Below are 20,672 nucleotides of genomic sequence, written 5' to 3' on the forward strand. Positions count from 1 at the left end.
TACTCTTTACTCCAGAATTCACTGGTTTCTTTTCTATCTATTCATCTCTTCAGTCCACACAGGTTGATCTGCGCAGTCAGCTCTGCATAACAAAAAGTAAGTCAAAACTATTTGATCTATTGCCATGGCACCACTAAATATACTTTCCCTGAATGTTCAGGGAATAAATGTCCCTCAAAAAAAGGACCAAAGCCTTCCTTACTTTCCATAACAAGAATGCTCACATAGTATGCCTCCAAGAAACACACTTCACCAAAGATTCTACTCCAAAATATATTTCTCCTTTTTATCAACAAATTTACACGGCTTCTGCCTGTACCAAGCAAAGGGGAACTCTAATTGCATTTCACCGATCCACACCATTCACCTTATCATCAGAAATTAAAGACCCAGAAGGTAGATACCTGATACTCATGGGTTATATAATGGATACAGCAATCACGGTGATTTCCTACTACGCTCCTAACAAACAACCTACACCATTCCTCTCACATATATTACAAGTGATTAATACACACAAAATAGGAACAGTGATAATGTGTGGGGATTCGAACCAGGTCCTACTCCCATTTCTAGATAAATCACCTTTTACACCATCCAAAATAACCTCTAGATTACCTTTTTCTCAACTTCTTTCCAAATACAATCTGGTAGATTCGTGGAGAGAAAGTAACCCAATGAAAAAGAAATTCACTTATTTCTCGCACCCTCATCAAACCTTCACCAGAATAGATCATATTTTTCTAACAATAGGAATGATACCAGAAATTATTGCATCAGATATAATTCCGATTCCGTGGTCTGACCATAATGCAGTATACACTACTATAGCCTCAGCCATACCAAAAGCGCATGACCCAACGTGGTACTTACCGGACATAATGCTCAAACACCCACTACATCAGATGGCCATTGAACAAGCTTTAAAGGAATACATATCAATTAATAATACAACAGACATCTCCCCAATAACACTGTGGGAAGCTCATAAGCCTGTCTTGCGTGGTACAATACAAAGACAAATGGCACTATTTAAACGGGAACGCAAAAATCTAGCAAAAAAACTAGAACTCAATTTTAATGCAGCCTACATATCATTTCAAGATAATCCATCTCAGAGTACAAAATCTCATCTGGAAAAATCTAGATTGGAATATGATCTATTTCTCACTGAGTCAGTTGATAAATCCCTCAAACGCTCCAAACACAATTTCTACATGAATACAAACAAACCAGGTACATATTTGGCTCGGGCATTAAATTCAACTAACAAATCTTTCAAACCAATACGTTTGAAATTATCAAAAAATGTTTACACTTGTAATCCAGTTAAAATAGTCCATAAATTTCACTCACATCTCGCAACTTTATACAAGACAAACAATGAATTTAATCCTACAGAGGCTGAATCCTTCTTCTCAAAAATAACCTTACCTGAGTTATCTCAGAATCAAAAAAGCAGTTTGGATGAGCCTGTAACTATAGATGAAGTTGCTAACGCCATAAAAGACCTAAAACTTAACAAAAGACCAGGCCCAGACGGCTACTCGGCTTTATACTATAAAACATTCTCAGAAATACTCTCTCCCATTCTCACTGAAACTTTTAACAAACTTCTAGATGGACATTCTTTTCGGCAAGAAACACTAATGGCAATTGTTTGTATGATCCCAAAACCCCTTTCTGACGATACTTCCTGTGTGAATTATCGGCCTATCTCTCTGTTAAACCTTGATATTAAATTATTAGCAAAAATAATAGCAAAACGCCTCAATAGCATTATAGGAAAATTAATACATAGAGATCAAGTAGGCTTCATGCCAAATAGACAGGCAGACGATAATATACGCAGGGCAGTGTTATTGGCACATATTGCTAAAAAACGGAAAATCCCTTTATGTTTTCTATCTCTCGATATTAAGAGGGCATTTGACACAGTATCCTGGCAATATATGCAATATTCATTACAAAAATGGGGTTTTGGACCCCACTTTTTAACATGGATCAAAGCATTATATAATAAACCCAAAGCCTATATAAAATATGCTGGATACAAATCTGAAGCCTTTAATATCGAAAGAGGTACCCGACAGGGTTGCCCATTATCTCCCTTATTATTTGCCCTTATACTCGAACCCATGGCCCAATACATCAGAACAAACCAAACTATAACTGGCATTGAAGTAGGAGGTATTACACACAAATTATGTATATTTGCAGACGATATATTACTTTTTCTATCATCACCACAGGTCTCTGGTCCTAACTTAATACCAGCTCTTGATGGATTTGCAGCCCTATCCGGCCTTATGATTAATCCTAAGAAATGCCTAGTGCTTAATATTTCACTCACAAACATGGAATTGATCCCGGCTAGGGCTGCACTCCCATTCACATGGGCAGAAAAATCAATCCCATATCTTGGAATTCATTTAACAGCATCTCATTCTGACTTATTCTCAACCAATTATCCTCCTTTATTAAGACAGATCACAAATCTAATAAAACAATGGTCGCAACTTCCTTTATCCTGGATAGGGAAGATTAATGCAATCAAAATGACTATTCTACCCAAATTGCTTTATCTATTCAGAGTCCTCCCTATTCCAATTCCTTCCTATTTTTTGAGAATAGTACAAAAAAGAGCAACTTTATATGGGGCTCTTCTAAACCACGTATACCTATACACACACTACATCTTCCCAAAAATAAAGGAGGCCTGGGATACTCTAATTTTACTAACTACTACAGAGCAGCACATTTGGCCAGTCTGTCCAAATACCATGCAAAACAGGAAATCAATCCCATTATGGGTATTTATAGAGGCTTCAGAAAATGACCCTCTATTAATATCAAACTTGTTATGGCTTGATCCTAAAGACCGCTTTAAAATTCATAATCCCATAACTAAACACTTCTTATCTCTCTGGGATAAACTAAAAACCAAATATCAGTTACAATCTCCACACAATCCTCTCCTTTCTTTTATCAGAAATCCGGCCTTTTATCCGGCATGGATCTACCCAAATTCTTTTAAAGCTTGGACAACATCAGGCATTTAGACACTAAATGACTTCATAGCATCTAAATCATTCCTTTCATTCCCATCGCTTAGAGAAAAATATGATCTACCAAACTCTGAGATATTTAGATATCTCCAAATCAAAAATTTCTATACACCATTCCTAAAGGGGGATACACCATTATCCCAATTATCCATTTTTGAATCAATCTGTACAAAAGATCCATTTGCTAAAGGTACAATTTCATCACTTTATAATCAATTATATGGAGTAGCAAATCTTAATAGACCCTCTTACGTTCAGAGGTGGGAGGAGGACCTGGGACGAACTTTAGAAGACACGGACTGGTCTAACATATGGCTCACATCTAAGTCATCTTCACCCAACATCTTAGCACTGGAGACAAATTATAAAGTCCTAACTCGCTGGTACCTTGTACCCGCTAGAGTGGCAAAATATTCACCTAATACCTCAGCTCTTTGTTTTCGAGGATGCCCAGAAATAGGCACATATTTACACATATGGTGGACGTGCCCAGTAATCCAAACCTTCTGGAAGGAAGTCTTCGTGATTGCATCTAAAATATTTAAAAAAATAATACAACCAGATCCATATTTAACTTTACTTAATCTAAAACCGGAATGGTTAACACTCTCTCAATTCAAACTTATGATCCAACTAATAACGGCTGCAAAACAAACAGTGGCCAAGGCATGGAAATCTCCTACATTGGTACTAGCAGAAACAATTCACAGAATGAATAATACAATGTCCCATGCTAAGATGGTAGCCATCGATCAAAATCAAATTCCAAAATTTGAAAAACTTTGGCATCCTTGGATAAAACAACAGTTCCTGTCAAACTTCAATGACTCTGTCCTGTTGCCATGATAACAGATTAAATGACTTACAGAGACACCCATTCTAAGGCTTCAAAGAGAACTAAAAAGAATAATAAACTGACGAGCGGGACAACCTTGTGGACCATACCTCTACCTTTCAACCCTTTTTCTTCTTTCTCTTTCCTTTTCTCCACCTTACGATTAAAGCTCATTATCAAAATTTATTTGACCTATATACACTCTACTTGTAAACAATATGTATAGTAGGTATAAATCATTTAAATACCTACAAAAGTAACTAAGGAAATGATATATATCTTTAATTTAGGTTTACGTGAACCCAATGTTTAATATTTGAAATTTCATGATATTTACCTATATAAACCCTACTGTAAAACAATGAGCTTACTTTATAGATCCTTGTAAACTTACTTTATGTATCTTTATAACATTGTATACTCAATAAACTTCTTTTGACAAGGAAACCTTTATTATTTTAATAAAAAAAAAAAAAAAACAAACATAGCTTTACAATCATTTTAATATGCAAAAAAGTATTATTTAAACTGAAAGGTCTTATTTTTCAATGTTACTTTTCACCACATTTGGTAGTTAAATAGTGCTTTTTTTAAAACATTTTTTAGAGGTCTATATATATCAGACATGATAGAGGAACAATTAAAGAGGAAAGATGAACAGAAGGATTTGGTCCCAAAAGAAAGGCACTCCCTCCAATTGAGGGAGTACATCTACATGCTTGCAAAGAAATTATTGTCTTATTATCGCTCTGTATGTGTATTTAAATAGCAGTACCTTTCACTTTCATGTGTGGGAGCAATCTTTCATATCTATTTTCTTACTGCTGCTCTGCTGTGGTTTTAGACTTTGTTGGAGGATATTTCAGGTTTGCCTTTCACCAAAATGTTCACTGATATACCGTAGTTTCAACAATATTCTGTATACAATGAATCCAGAAATCACTTTGAAAACATGTCTAGCAAATTATATACTGAATAATATAAAATTTAAACTCGCGCTGAATGGTGAAAAAACTGTGAAAAAGAAAACTAAAGCAGCTGCCACACACAAAGTGCTACTCACTAGAAATGTAAAATTATGGAAATGTGGCGCTCGCAAATGTTGTTAAACATGTGTGACCAAGTGTAGATGAATACAAATGTGAATATACAAAGCAAAAATCATGTAAATAAAGTCCAAATAAATGTGCTGAGTGTTCTGAATGGGAAACAAATTTTTAAAGTGCAATGGACCACAGACACTACAGGACTTTTCAAGTGCAGAAACGCTTTGCAGCTGGGGGTCACTTCAGGTTTATATGATGGTATACAGAGGAGCTCAGGAGTGGTGTTGTGCACATCAGATCAAAGGATTTCTTGTTGAAATTTCTCAGCAGAATCACCAGGCACCACGTCGACATGTCAAAACACGTCGACATTTTTCGCCAACCTACAAGGCGTTATCAAAGACCTAATTCCCGACCCACTTGACCATCTTAAAAAAAGAGGAAACATCCCCCACACAGAGGACTAATCACCATCCACATGGGAACCATGCTGATGATGAAATGAAAAAAGGTCACTCCCACAGGCAGAGCACAGCTGCTGGGAGAGACCAAAAAAGTGCAAATGGCAATCTGCAAAAATGATTCCAAGGACTAAAAACGTCAGTTCTGGCTAAACCATGGAGCTCACTGAGAATACATTTACATGCAAAATGAAATGAATATACATACAAGCCTAAAAATAAAATTTAAAAGGAAAAACTAATATTGAAAATGAAAATGAAATAAAAATAAAAAATATATAAAAATATAACTGAAAATGCAAATAAAGGAAAAAAAAAAAAAAAAAAAATATATATATATATATATATATATATATATATATATATATATATATATATATTATATATAAATAAATAAAACTGAAAATGCAAATAAAAAAAGAGAAAAATAGAAAAAAATAATAAAAATAAAAATAAAAAAATAAATAATAAAAATGAAAATAAAAAATGGAAATAGAAAGAAAAAATAAAAATACAATGGATAAAAGCACTATATTGTTCTAAAAATTTGACAGGAAACAGTTCAAATCCAATTCAATGTTTAACCCTCGGGGGCTCATCGTTTTTAAAGATGGATCCACTGGGTCTCATTACGAGAAATAGCTCGCTTGAGGTTACCTCCTCTCCAATGCCCCTCAACTCTGTCAATGCCACAGAAGGTGAGGCTACTGGGGTCCCTACCGTGAACTAGTCTGAAATTATTGGATAAACTGTGGTGTTTGTAACCTTTTTTAATCCTATTAACATGCTCACGTAATCTCACGCCCAACACTCTGGTGGTCCTACCTACGTATTGTAACCCACATGGGCAGGACAATAGGTAGGTAACGTGGGTAGTGCCACATGTAATACATTTTTTAATTTAATAGGATTGACCAGTGGAGTGTGCTGTAAACTCAGTTGTTTTCCTCACCCTGTGTTTAGATGTCACATCTCCCACATAAATAAATCGTCCCTATTCATACCCCTTACCAAGGATAGGGTTTTGTTTAATTCACATGGGGTGTAACCTTTTTCCAAGAACTTCTCATACATTGGCTTGTAGGTCAAAATCCTGAATTCTTGCACAATTCCGTCTGACTGGGGGCTTGTCATTCTTAATAAATCTGACTATTTAGCTGAACTCAACAAACTTGTCTATGATGCTGAAACGTGAAAAACTGAGAGGTAACCCTACCAACAAATTCAAAGCTAAGCTGAGATGTCTGGTTAAAGATGCCCAAGATGAAGGTATTGTCACCAAGAAAGAGGCTATATATCTGGTACCGGATGCCCCTCGGGTGCCAGTTATCTACCAATTACCTAAAATCCGCAAGAATTCAGCTAAATCTCCTGGCAGGCCTATAGTGAGTGGGGTGGACTCTTTGTTTGCCAGAATTGGTGAATACATTGATTGTTTTCTACAGCCATTGGCACAAAGTTGTCCATCCTATCTCAGGGATAGCAGGCATCTTATGGAATTATTACAGCAGGTAGAAGTTGGTGATGGTCATATACTAGCTAGTATTGACGTCAATTCCCTGTATACCAATATCCAGCAAAGGCATGCAGTAGAAGCTGTGGTTTGGGCCCTAAACAATACCAAAATGAAAAATAAACAAAAGGATTTTCTTGTCCATGCCCTAGATTTAGCCATTAGCCACAACTTCTTCTGGCATGAAAAGCAATTCTTTAGACAGAAGAAGGGTGTGGCAATAGGGGCTAAATATCTAAAGTATCTAAATATATAAAGACTTTTTTTCAGTTTTTGTCGAAAAATGGTGAGAATAGGTATGGGATATCATTCTTGGCAACTTCCGACATTCATTGCATCAATTTTCTTGATCTAGTTATTTTCTAGGATAACCATACACTGTCCACTAAAACCTACTTTAAGGAAGTGGACAGAAATGGTTACATCCCCTTTGGGAGCTGCCATCACCCTAGTTGGCTTAGTTCCATTCCTAAAAGCCAATTTCTAAGAGTCAGATGGAATTGCGCAAGAATCAAGGATTTTGACCTACAAGCGCAAGTTCTGTATGAGAGGTTCTTGGTAATAGGTTACACCCCATGTGAATTAAACAAAACCCTATCCTTGGTAAGGGGTGCGAATAGGGACGATTTGTTTAAAAAGAAGGAAGTTGCCAAAAGAGATTTTGGTATTGCTTTTATGTCAGGTTTTACCCGCCAATATAAACAAGTGGAACATATTGTAAGCAATGGCATCTTCTATTGAAAGATGACAATTTAGCCAGTGTTTTACCCAGTAGACCACAGTTCATTTACACCAAGCCTTCTACGCTACGACTCAAGCTGGCACCCAATGTTGTTGACCCCCCAAAAAAGCTATACACTTTTTTGGACCAGGTGGGTTTTTTCAGTTGTGGGAGATATGTTTTATGTAGGACTTCTAAACACAGGGTGAGGAAAACAACTGAGTTTACAGCACACTCCACTGGTCAATCCTATAACATTAAAAAATGTATTACATGTGGCACTACCCACGTTACCTACCTATTACAATACTTAGGTAGGACCACCAGAGCGTTGGGAGTGAGATTACGCGAGCATATTAATAGGTTTAAAAAAGGTTACAAACACCACAGTTTATCCAATCATTTCAGACTAGTTCACGGTAGGGACCCCAGTAGCCTCACCTTCTGTGGCATTGACAGAGTTGTGGGGCATTGGAGAGGAGGTAACCTCAAGCGAGCTATTTCTCGTAATGAGACCCAGTGGATCCATCATTTAAAAATGATGAGCTCCCGAGGGTTAAACATTGAATTGGATCTGAACTGTTTCCTGTCGAATTTTTAGAACAATATAGTGCTTTTTATCCATTGTATTTTTCTTTTTTCTTTCTATTTCCATTTTTTATTTTCATTTTTATTTTTATTATTTATTTTTTTATTTTTTTATTTTTTATTTTTATTTTATTGTTATTTTTAATTTTATTTATTTTTATTTTTGTTTTTATTATTTTTTTCAATTTTTCTCTTTTTTTTTCTTTATTTCATTTTCAGTTATATTTTTATATATTTTTTTTTTATTTCATTTTCAATATTAGTTTCTCCTTTTTATATTTTATTTTTAGGCTTGTATGTATATTAAGTTCATTTTGCATGTAAATGTATTCTCAGTGAGCTTCATGGGTTAGCCTGAACTGATGCTTTTAGTCCTTGGAATTGTTTTTGCAGATTGCTATTTGCACTTTTTTGGTCTCTCCCAGCAGCTGTGCTCTCCTTGTGGGAGTGACCTTTTTTCATTTCATCATCAGCATGGTTCCCATGTGGATGGTGATTAGTCCTCTGTGTGGGGAATGTTTCCTCTTTTCCTCTATTTAAGATGGTTGAGTGGGCCAGGCATTAGGTCTTTGATAACGCCCTGTAGGTTGGCGAAACATGTCGATGTATTTCTGGTGGCACTGACGTTATTTCCTGCTCCTTGGAACACACTTCCTGGTTTCTGGAACGCATGCCGTGAGCTGCGTCCGGATCCATCTCTAATTCCTTTACATGCCTGTTTTTATCAACCATTTTATAAGTACCCATTTGTATATGGAATAAATCCCTTTTCAAACTGTACTTTTCACTATTAGTTCCATTTTTTTTTAATCCTTTTTTGGTGCCTGGTGATTCTGCTGAGAAATTCCATCAAGAAATCCTTTGATCTGATGTGCACAAAACCACCCTGAGCTTCTCTGGATACCATCATATAAGCCTGAAGTGACCCGCAGACTGCAAAGCTGGGGGTCATCGCCATTTGGTGAGTGGGGACACATGTGGGGGTGGCGTTTCTGCACCTGAAAAGTCCTGGAGCGTCTGTGGTCCATTGCACTTTAAAAGTTTTTTTTTCCATTGCGGATTAGAACATTCAGCACATTTATTTGGACTTTATTTACATGTTTTTTGCTTTGTATATTCACATTTGTATTCATCTACACTTGGTCACACATGTTTAACAACATTTGCGAGTGCCACATTTCCATAATTTTAGCAAATTATGTACTTGAAAGAAATGTCTGTCTAGCAAGCTATAAACTTTAAAGAAATGTCATTTAAATTATCAGATTTTCACATGCGTTCCCGCTTAAAAAAGGGATAGGAGACTCTTATTTGCTTAGCTATTGAAGCAGTTATCATGTATTGATTGATGTTCATTAACATTTCTCTAGATGCTGCAAGTGTCATATTAGATTCCATCAGCAAATCAGACATTAAACATCCTGGCAATGCAGCATGCTATTGGTGTGTAGTGCGGGACACAGGTAACTAAGCCACAGACCTCAGGACACTTGCATTATTCATGGATAGGATAGGCAGTACACGGAGTTGAGCTTACCTGCACATCGGACGCTTGACAGCTGATTAAAAATCTATGCAATCTGTAATACTGGGAAATGGATGTTTTATATGTTTCTTTTGAGTTTTCTCAGCATGGTGATTTTGCTGATGGTCCACTGGCATTTTTGGACTTGCTGGAGCCATTATATCAGACCAGTTAGTGGCTACTAGTGGTGGATACTTGATGTGAGATTGCCCCCAGGTTGTTGCTGTTTGCCTTTGCATTTCTTCATGCCTGATCAACCTCCATACAATTTAGAGGTTTGATCATTCTGGTATGGTGTGCCTTAATAGGTGGAATTTTCCTGGTGGAATTTATCATCACAGACTTTGTTGAATAAGTTGATGAACTTTGGACTTTTCATTTTATTTTTATATTTTTAATCCCATATTTTGTGTATGAACTGCATGTTGCAGTTTAAGCATTATTTTGCAAGATTATTTATTGCACCATATGAGCACATCAATGAATATGAATTTTGGTGATGAATTAAGCAAATATTGTATGCATTTTTGCATTTAAAGAGACAGTACACTGTTTGCACTTAGCACCTTCTCAGCTTGGAAGTTGCACCCATTTGATAAATTGACCATATCTTTATTGATGTATTTTTAATATTTACACACTCAATGACTTAAAGAGACAGCACACTCACTTTCAGACTATTTTCCAGGTATTGAGTATTCCAATATTATTCCAATATTGAGTTGCAGCAGGCAACTTTTTTTTTTTCTTTTTGATCATGTAGGCACTAAGCACAGATTGTAAAGTTTTTAATTTTAGCCATTACACCAACTGAACCCACACATTTTAGATTATTGGTATAAATGTAACAATTTATAATGCTCTCAGTTTAAGTATGACAATCTAAACAAGTCACAAATCCAATATAACATACCCCACAACAAATGGAGAGCTTACAACAACAATTTACCTTTAAATCGACCTCTTCTCATATTAAGTACCTATGCACTCTGATCCAAGCCAATCTAAGACACATTTTTGAACTGAACTTTCGACCACTGGTTAAAAAGATTAAAGCAGATCTTCAAAATTGGAATAAAATTGCAATAAAGCAGCCTTCAGCTGGTTTTGATAAAATGGCATCCTAAAAATGAATATTCACGGGGGGCGTGACTTCCGCTGATACAACCGGATGTGAGCGTCGGAAGCTCTGAGTCAGCCTGAGTATCCGACAGTATCCTGATTGGTATCTACTACAAACGAGACCCGAGACCCCGACAAGCGAACGAATCTGGCAGCGAGATGAGTACTAAGCAATTGGCAGCAGATCGCCTTAAAGAGTACGCGAGGATGGAGAAAACTGATGGCGTGCGGAGCCCTCCGCAGACAAGGAGCGGCGGACCATCGGTGCTGGACGCCCAGAAAACTAGCACGCTTTTGTCCCAAGCTGAGAAGCCAGAGAAAGCTACGAAGCTAACACTGAAGCAGGTGAGCGGACAATTAATGGCGGCCATCCAAGCAGGCAGTGCGGGACTGACAGGTAAAATGGATGAGATTAAAATGGACATTGGATTGATTAGGCAAGATATGCAAAGTATCAGAGATAGGATGGCTGAGGTTGAAAATAGGATATCTCAATTGGAAGATACAGCAATCCACATACCTAAAAAGATCGCAACAGTAGAAAAGCAGATTGGCACATGGCAGCAGAAAACAGATGATTTTGAGAATCGGATGCGCCGCAACAATATAAGAATAATAGGTCTTCCGGAAAAAGTGGAGGGGTGTAACCCGGGGGACTTTATTGAAAAATGGTTGATTAACACATTCCCAGACATGGAAGTATCAAAAGCATTTGCAGGGGAACGGGCTCATAGGGTCCCTGCAGTGATACCAAGGCCTGGGCTTCCCCCCAGACCACTGCTGGCGCGCCTTTTGAATTGCAGAGACAGAGATACAATTCTTCGGAATGCAAGACAAAAAAGAGAGATTCACTATGAGAACAGTAAAGTGTCAATATTCCCAGACTTTTCTCTAGTTACAAAAGCAGCGGGCAACTTTTTATGAAGTTAAAAAGAGATTGAGAGAAGCAGGAATAGAATATTCTATGGCATATCCAGCCCGGTTGAGAGTGGATGAAGGAGGAAAGACTTTGTTTTTCAATACACCAGAGCAAGTTAAAGAGTGGATTCGGACAATTAAAACTGTATCTAAATAAAATAAAATGGAAAATCGTGAGATAATCTGAAGAAAAAAGATACTGCCGGGACAATAATATTGGAAGAGAGGAGGGGGAGGACTATGCTTGGTTTATGGCGGGAGGGGGGTGGGGGAGGGAGAGGAGAGGAGAAATGATGAGGTTTGTTTTTTTGCCTGGTGGTTTTTTTTTTTCTCCCCCCTCCCCCCTGTGGCCCCTGCTGGAGCTTGAAGCGGGGGACATGGGGGAGACGGGGGGGTGGAGAAAGGGAAAAAAAAAAAGTATTTATTTATTTATTTATTTATTTGTTTGTTGTTTTGTGGGACTGTAGGTGTGCCCCCGGATGGGGATGGATAAGGGTGATGTTGTAATTTGAATATTTTGAGTGGTTAATATGGGTGGTGGGTATTCTTTTTTTTTTTTTTTTCTTTTTTTTCAGTGTGTTCATAACACGAGTCACAAAACACTTGGAGGGAATAGTAGAGCTGTTATAAAAAAATTCAATGAAGTGAACACAATAAGATGGGATGGAATAAGGAGGGGGAGGGGTGGGAGTAACAAAGGGTGTTATTAAAGAAGAAGGGATAAAGGGGCAAGGGAACTATGGGAACAATGAATGTTAGTCACACAATATAATTTAAACACGGAAACACAGAAGGGGGGAGGGTTTTTTTTTTTTATTTTTTCCTCTCTCTCTTCCTCCCCCTCCCGCCATCCCTTCCCTACTGATAGGGAGGGATATATTAATGGGTGCACCCTTTCTTTCTTTTTATATGGAGAGGGGGTTGAGGAGTAGACAGGCTGAAACAAGATGAATTACCTATATAAAAGCAGATGCGCTATGTCGGTAATGCCCTAAAATTAAGTATGTGTATGTGTTTGATGAATGAATGGAGGGAAAATGAAAATATGGTTACTAAGGAAAGAAAAAAAAAAGAAAAAGGAAAAATAAAACAAGAAAGGAAAAAAAAAGGGGGAGAAGTAGAGGGTAGGTCTCCTGGTAAAAAGAATGATTAAGAATGAGTAGAAATGACTAGTAATTGTACTTTTTTATCCTGGAATGTGAGAGGTATGGGTACGCGAGTAAAACACGCACAGGTATTTACAGAATTTAGGAAAACTCAGGCCAAAATAATCTGCATTTGTTTTTGCCCTGATGCACTCACTTCCAGTGGTTATTATGAGGATATATAATCCACCTCCAGCCACATTGGGAGTTTTGAAGGAAGCAATGTTATTTATGTCAGAATACCCAGAGGCATATGTTATATGTATGGGAGATTTTAATATGTGGTTTGACCCAAAGATGGATAGATTTGTTAAAAAAAGTCTTGGGAGAGGTGAAGGATCTAAAACATTGGAAAACTTCTTGAAGGAGGTGGGATGAGTTGATCTATGGAGGATAATAAACCCAGGGGTTAGAGTCTATTCGTGGCATGCTTCGGGTAGGGGGAGCATGTCTAGGATAGACCTGGCACTGGAGAATGAGAAAATACTCCCAAGGGTGCAATCGGTCACATATATGCTTAAAGGGGTGTCTGATCACTCTGGGCTTGTCTTTGAGTTGAAAATAGGCCCCAGAAGAAGGTGGCCGGGATATAGAATACAGCCCTATTGGCTAGCCCAGATTGGGTCAAATGACCGTAAACCGGAGCAAATGGAAATGTTTCTGGAGGCCCACGGGGACAGTATATTGGAGGGTGTAACATGGGATACCTTTAAGGCGTATTTAAGAGGGATAGTAAGATCCACCATATCATATATTAACGTGCTAATAGATGAGAGGAAGAGGAAATGGAAGATGAATGTAAGAAAGCTGAAGCAGAGTTTTTTAAGAATCCCTCAATTATGAATCAGATAAAATGGGTAGGAGCGGTGCGTCAATATAAGAATCAATTAATAGTCAAAAATAAATGCAGGAGGCTCCAGTTAAAACAAAAAAACTTTGACCAAGGATATTATGCCAATAAAATAGTAAATTACTTGATAAAACAACAAGTATCTACACTAGCTATAACAGAGGTGAGGGATGAGAAGGGGGAGACGGTCAAAACAGTGGAGGACATTAAGAGAACCTTCTATAGATACTATGAGAAAATGTATACATCAACACTGACATGCACAGGAGAGGAGATAGAGAAATACCTTGGACTTGGAGTTCCTGAAATTATCAGAAGAGCAAAAAGGGCAGTTGGAGAAAGATATTGAAGTAGAAGAGGTAAAAGAAGCTATAGGGTCTATGGGAAAAGGCAAATCACCAAGTCCAGATGGTATCCCATTGGAAATGTATCAGAGGTATGTGGAGATTATTGCTCCAACACTGACTAAGATGTATAGGGGGACATTCAATCGATGGGAGATGCCTGCATCCATGTATGGGGCAACAGTAATACTTATACCAAAACCGGAAAAAGACAGAAAAGATTGTGCATCCTATAGACCAATATCTTTGCTAAATATTGATTATAAGATATTGGCAAGGATATTGGCTAAGAGGCTTAATGGGGTAATCCTATCCATTGTATCAGAAGATCAAACAGGATTTATGCCGGGTAAGTCCACTACAAATAATATTAGAAGAACTCAGCTGATGGTTCAGCTGAGGGAGTACTTCCCAGAGTCGAGTGCCTTGGCATCGTTGGATATGGCCAAGGCATTCGACTCCATAGAATGGGAATTCCTGCAGGCAGTGTTGAAAAAAAGTGGATTTGGGGAAGGATTTAGAAAATGGGTGAGAATACTGTATAAACAACCATGCTCTAACCTTTTGATAAATGGAAATTTGTCTCCCACAGTGCCCGCTGTCCCCCCAATTGTTTTCACTTGCTATATAAGTATTAGCTAATAGATTTAGACAATCTAAAATATATAAAGGGATCAGGGTGGGGGATAGGATTGAACACATAGGATTATATGCAGACGATATCATATTAAATATGGAGGATGTACATAACTCATTAGGGGAGGCAATGAAAATAATAGAAACATATGGGATACTATCTGGACTTAAAATAAACTGGCAGAAATCTGCATTGATGTTATTAAGGCCAGGAAAGTAGAGGAATCTTCAGACCCCATTAAAAATAGTGGAAACTTTTAAATATTTAGGAATAAATATCACATTGGAAACAGAAGAAGCTCTTAAAGCAAACATTGACCCCTTGGTAGAATATGTAAAGAACAAATTGGGAGTATGGAAAAAACTACCGTTATCAATGGCAGGGAGAATACAGTTGATTAAATCTATTATACTACCGAAGTGTCTCTATGTGATGGTGCATTCGGAGGTAAAGATACCAAAATATATATTTAAAAAATTAAACTCCCAGCTAACTAGGTTCATCTGGGCAAATGGACGATGTAAATTAAAGCTCTCCACGCTACAAAGACCTAATAATGCAGCAGGATTGGCAATACCATATTTATATTTATATTATTTGGCGGGGCAATTAAAACACCTAAGATCCTGGGTAGTTCAGGAACGAGAAATGAGGGTGGAGAAATACTTGCTAAATAAAATGCAGGTAGGAAATTTATTGGTAGGATTAGAAATAGCAGAATTAAGAAAGATTGCAGTAAAAATACCTATTCTAAAGTTGGCTAGGTCAGTTTGGAAGGAGATAAAAAAATTAACGGGATTTAAAGACATTCCACCAGAAACGGCATTATGGAATAACCCAATGTTTGAAAAATTAGAAATATTTGAAGATAGTAATTACTGGAAACAGAAAAAAGTAATAACTATTGGTCAGTTGTATAATAATAATGTAATAGTGACATATGAGAACCTGTGCAAACAATATAACCTCCAGAGTAAACAATTTTATAAATATCTACAGTTAAGACATTTACTACAGGAACAGTTTGAAAGAAAAGAACCACAAATTTCTAGATACCCCCTCATAGGTATATTAAAATCTCAAGGACCAAAGGGATTAATATCTAAGCTGTATTCACACCTATTACAGAGTAAAATAAAGGGGGACCCGGTGGGCGGGAGGGATAAATGGAAGGGAGTCATTCCGGGAATGAGCGATCAGGACTGGGATGAAATCTGCTCCTCGCATTTGAAAGTATTGCCGGCAATGAACAACAGGATAATTCAATTAAATATAATACATCAGACATATTTGTCGCCAAATAGACTGTATAGGACGGGGAGGATGCGGGCACCAGAATGTACAAGATGTGGGGAAGGAGGAGCAGATTTCATCAATGTGATGTGGCAGTGTGAATGTATAGGAAGGTATTGGCAACAGGTGGTCAAGAAATTAGGAAAAGTCATAAATAAACCTATTATGGCCAAGGTGGAACTATGTGTGTTGGGGGTGGTAAAAGATAGGGTGTGTGGATACACTAGGATATTCTTGCAAGAAGTATTATTTATGGCCCGGAAACAAATAGTGGAAAAATGGATCCAGCCAAATCAGTGGGTGAGAGCAGTTAACCAAGTGGTTCCATATGAGAAAATAATGTATGAACAGAGAGGAAATATGCAGAAATATGATAAGATTTGGGCAAAATTGAATAAATTACACTTGACGACAGATACAGGAAGACCAGGAAAGGATAGTATAAAATGAGAAAGAATTAGTGACCATAGGATGAATGAGAGGGAAGAATGAGTGTAAGAGTGGGAACGATAATTGATATATATGTAAAAATTTGTGGAAGAAAAGATACGGAAATGATAATGTAAGTTGTGTTAAATAACTTGTAAAGTAAAATTTTGTAATAAAGAGTTTTGAAAAAAAAAATGAATATTCACACCATTTAAAATGATCAGCAATAAAGTGGTGCCAATAAGTTGCTGGTAGCCGGGGACCATCAACGTGATCCAAGCTTCCTATCAAGAAAATGGTTACAAAATACTTACCAGGTTGTATAAAACACTGCAACTCTTACACAAGATCAACCCTGAAGTATCCTCCTTATGCTGGCATTGCCTAAATGTGGAAGGCTCTCTTTTACACATCTTCTGGGACTGCCCGGTGCTTAACGCCTTTTGGTCAGAGGTCAAGTCCTCTAATAAAAATTCTAACCAGATGGTTCCTTGCAGACTCACCAGCCACACATCTTTTACATGATATACATATATCATATAATCATCATAAAAACTCACTTTTAAAACACTTCCTGAACGCCGCAAAAGCATGTATACTGGTACATTGGAAACAAACTATTCCACCCACTCTAGAACACTGTTGTGCCAGGGTCTCTGACAACCCACTCATGAAACAGTTAACTGCGTTCATCAAAAAGCAATGCCCTGGCTGTTACACCAGGAATTCTAGTGAGCCACTCCTCATGCCAGACTGTGGGGTGCCGCTGGATGGAAGGGCTGGGCCCTTCTCACCCACCCTCCTTAATGCCCACCTTTCCTCCCTCCCCTTTTTTTTCCCCTTCTCCTACTCCCTTAAAACACTTTCCTCTCTCTCTTATGCACATATGTTGCCCCATTTCCCTATCCAAACTCTATGTTTTGTCTTATGTTTGAACTCTGAAAAACTGACTTCAACATTGAAAAGACCCAGGCACCTTGGCAATTTAGTATGTACATGTTATATGTTTGTCCCTTTTTTGCAGACTGAATGCTTTCTTCTGCTGATTTTCATGATATTTGCCTATGTGTATGTGGGCCTATAGTTTGTGCTGTTGTCGCAAGATGTACTATTTACCCTGTAACCTGGCTAACTTAAATAAAGTATTAAAAAAAAACAATATAGCATACAAGTACCATTGCACACTGTATTCAACTTTAGTGTTAAGTAAATGACAAAGAGACTTTAGCTCAAGTCTTTGACCATCTGTCATGCCCTTTTGACATATTTCACACACATTGGGCTTAATAGATTTGAGACAATTAAGTTCAAGCTGGGTGAAACATGTCAGAGGGTCCTGACCGATGGACAGGGATTTGAGCTGAAGCCTGTCTTTCATTTACTTCACACCAGAGTTGAATACAGTGTGTGGTGGTATTTGTATGCTACTGTATATTGTATCTTGGAGTCAGATGTGCTCTGTCTCTGCTAGCACCTGAATACAGAGTGTAAACCCAAGAGACTTGGCTACTTGGCTTGGCTTGGACACTTGGCTTGTAGCGGTTCCAATCTGTTATGGTATTTGGAAGTCACAAATCCATTTACTATGCGATGCACAAACCTTATTTACCTTCCCTAACTGATCCAATTCTCCTTCATTTGTAACTCACATGACCCCTCTCCCAAATACTGAAACTCACATTGGTTTTCAGCAATGGGGGCTGTACAGTCAATCCAGAAAGTAGTGGGCAGGACTAGGTGTTGCTAGCTGCTGATTGAAAAGGTCTCTACTAAGGACCTTTAAGAATCCTTAATTTTTAAATGAAGTTGTGTGACTGCTTGATTCTAATAGATTGAGCTTGCTGTCTGACACAAATATTTCCGCACTATTGGGGAGTTCAAGGGAAGTAGCCCTTGGATATTATTTATCATTGATCAAGGAGGTTCTGTAATTCCACTTTCTTAAGCAGAAGAGATTTGGTAAGGAGTGCCTACTAGGGATGAGCCTAAAACACCCCCCGGTTTGGTTCGCAGCAGAATATGCGAACAGGCAAAAATTTGTTTGAACACGCGAACACCATTAAAGTCTATGGAACACGGACGTGAAAAATCAAAAGTGCTAATTTTAAGGGTTAATATGCAAGTTATTTTCATAAAAAGGAGGTACTGGCTTGTGAATCGGCAGTTACAATGCTGATACCCATACCCCCTGCAACATTTTTTCATATCGCTGTAGTGAAAGCAGACACAGTCTACATAAAAGTGGCAACTCTTCTCAGTATTCAGGAACAGTGCAACATTGTTGCCAAGCCATCACAGTAGCATTGGTTATGCTCTTACTTCTCATTGGGTCCTGGACTGGGGTTCCAGAGCTTTCACTAAACCAAAAATTTAGTCTGGCCACTTTCCAGTATTCTCTTCCTTTATACCTAACACGTCTCAACCTCTTTCCACCTAGATGCTCAGTGAATCCCTCCAGCAGGACCCTCAAGTAGTGCATCACATCACCTCATCAATATCCACCTTTTTAGCTGATTACACAAAAGATGCCACTCTATCCCCTGTGAAGTGGGAGGTTCTGAAGAGTGTCCTAAGGGGAATACTGAATGTTAGTGGCTCTACTAAAATCTCCTCCCTGTTTCCAGAGATTTAATTCCTTGACAAATTCACCAAAGTACCCAGTAGGGATGAGCTCAACATCGGGTGTTCGCCTGTTCGCCGAATAACGAACAATTTGGGGTGTTCGCGGCAAATTCAAAATCCGCGGAACACCCTTTAAAAGTCCATGGGAGAAATCAAAAGTGCTAATTTTAAAGGCTTATATGCTGGTATTGTCATAAAAAGTGTTTGGGGACCTGGGTCCTGCACCAGGGGACATGAATCAATGCAAAAAAAAATTTTAAAAACGGCCGTTTTTTCAAGAGCAGTGGTTTTAATAATGCCTAAAGTGAAACAATGAAAGTGAAATAAAAGTGAAATATTCCTTTAAATTTCGTACCTGGGGGGTATCTATAGTATGCCTGTAAAGTGGCACATTTTTCTTGTGTTTACAACAGTCCCTGCACAAAATGACATTTCTAAAAGGAAAAAAACTTTTAAAACTACTCGCGGCTATAATGAATTGTCGGGTCTCAGCATTACAGATAAAATTCATTGAAAAAAATGGCATGGGGTCCCCCCAAAAATCCATATCAGGCCCTTTGGGTCTGGTATAAATATTAAGAGGAACACCGAACCAAAATTTAAAAAAAAATTGCGTGGGGTCCCCCCAAATTTCATACCAGGCCCTTCAGGTCTGGTATGGATATTAAGGGGAACCCTGCACCAATTTTTTTTTTTTTTAATGGCGTAGGGGTCCCCCTCAAAATCCATACCAGACCTTTCAGGTCTGGTATGGATTTTAAGGGGAACCCCGCGCCAAAATTAAAAAAAAATGGCGTGGGTGTCCCCCAAAAAATCCATACCAGACCCTTATCCGTGCACGCAACCTGGCAGGCCACAGGAAAAGAGGGGGGACGAGAGAGCGCCCCCCCTCCTGAACCGTACCAGGCCACATGCCCTCAACATGGGGAGGGTGCTTTGGGGTAGCCCCCCAAAGCACCTTGTCCCAATGTTGATAGGGACAAGGGCCTCATCCCCACAACCCTTGCCCGGTGGTTGTGGGGTCTGTGGGCGGGGGGATTATTGGAATCTGGAAGCCCCCTTTAACAAGGGGACCCCCAGATCCTGGCCCCCCCTGTTTGAAATGGTAACGGGTTCATTGTACCCCTACCATTGCACAAAAAAGTGTCAAAATGTTAAAAAACCACAAGACACATCTTGGGACAAGTCCTTTATTAAAAAATAAAAAAGTAAAAATGTCCCACGAAGTCCATTAATCTTTTTCTCTCGCTCCGCCGACGGACCGAAAAAAAAAACTTGCACTCTGCCACCGATCCATGGGAGGCACCCGCTGTAATGACCATCCTCTCAGGTGACAGTTCTTTTATAACTGAGGGCGGGGCCACACGGTACCCGTGTGACCCGCCCCCCTCTGACGCATGGGGACTTCCCAATGGCTTCCCTGTGGCGTCAGAGGGGGCGGGGCCACCCGTTTACGTGATTTTTCATGTTTGTGTTCCATAGACTTTAACAGTGTTCGTGTGTTCAAACACATTTTTTGTCTGTTTGCATGTTCTGCTGTGAACCGAACCGGGGG

Source organism: Aquarana catesbeiana, linkage group LG01 (assembly GCF_042186555.1).
Source record: "Aquarana catesbeiana isolate 2022-GZ linkage group LG01, ASM4218655v1, whole genome shotgun sequence".
Lineage (NCBI taxonomy): Eukaryota > Metazoa > Chordata > Amphibia > Anura > Ranidae > Aquarana > Aquarana catesbeiana.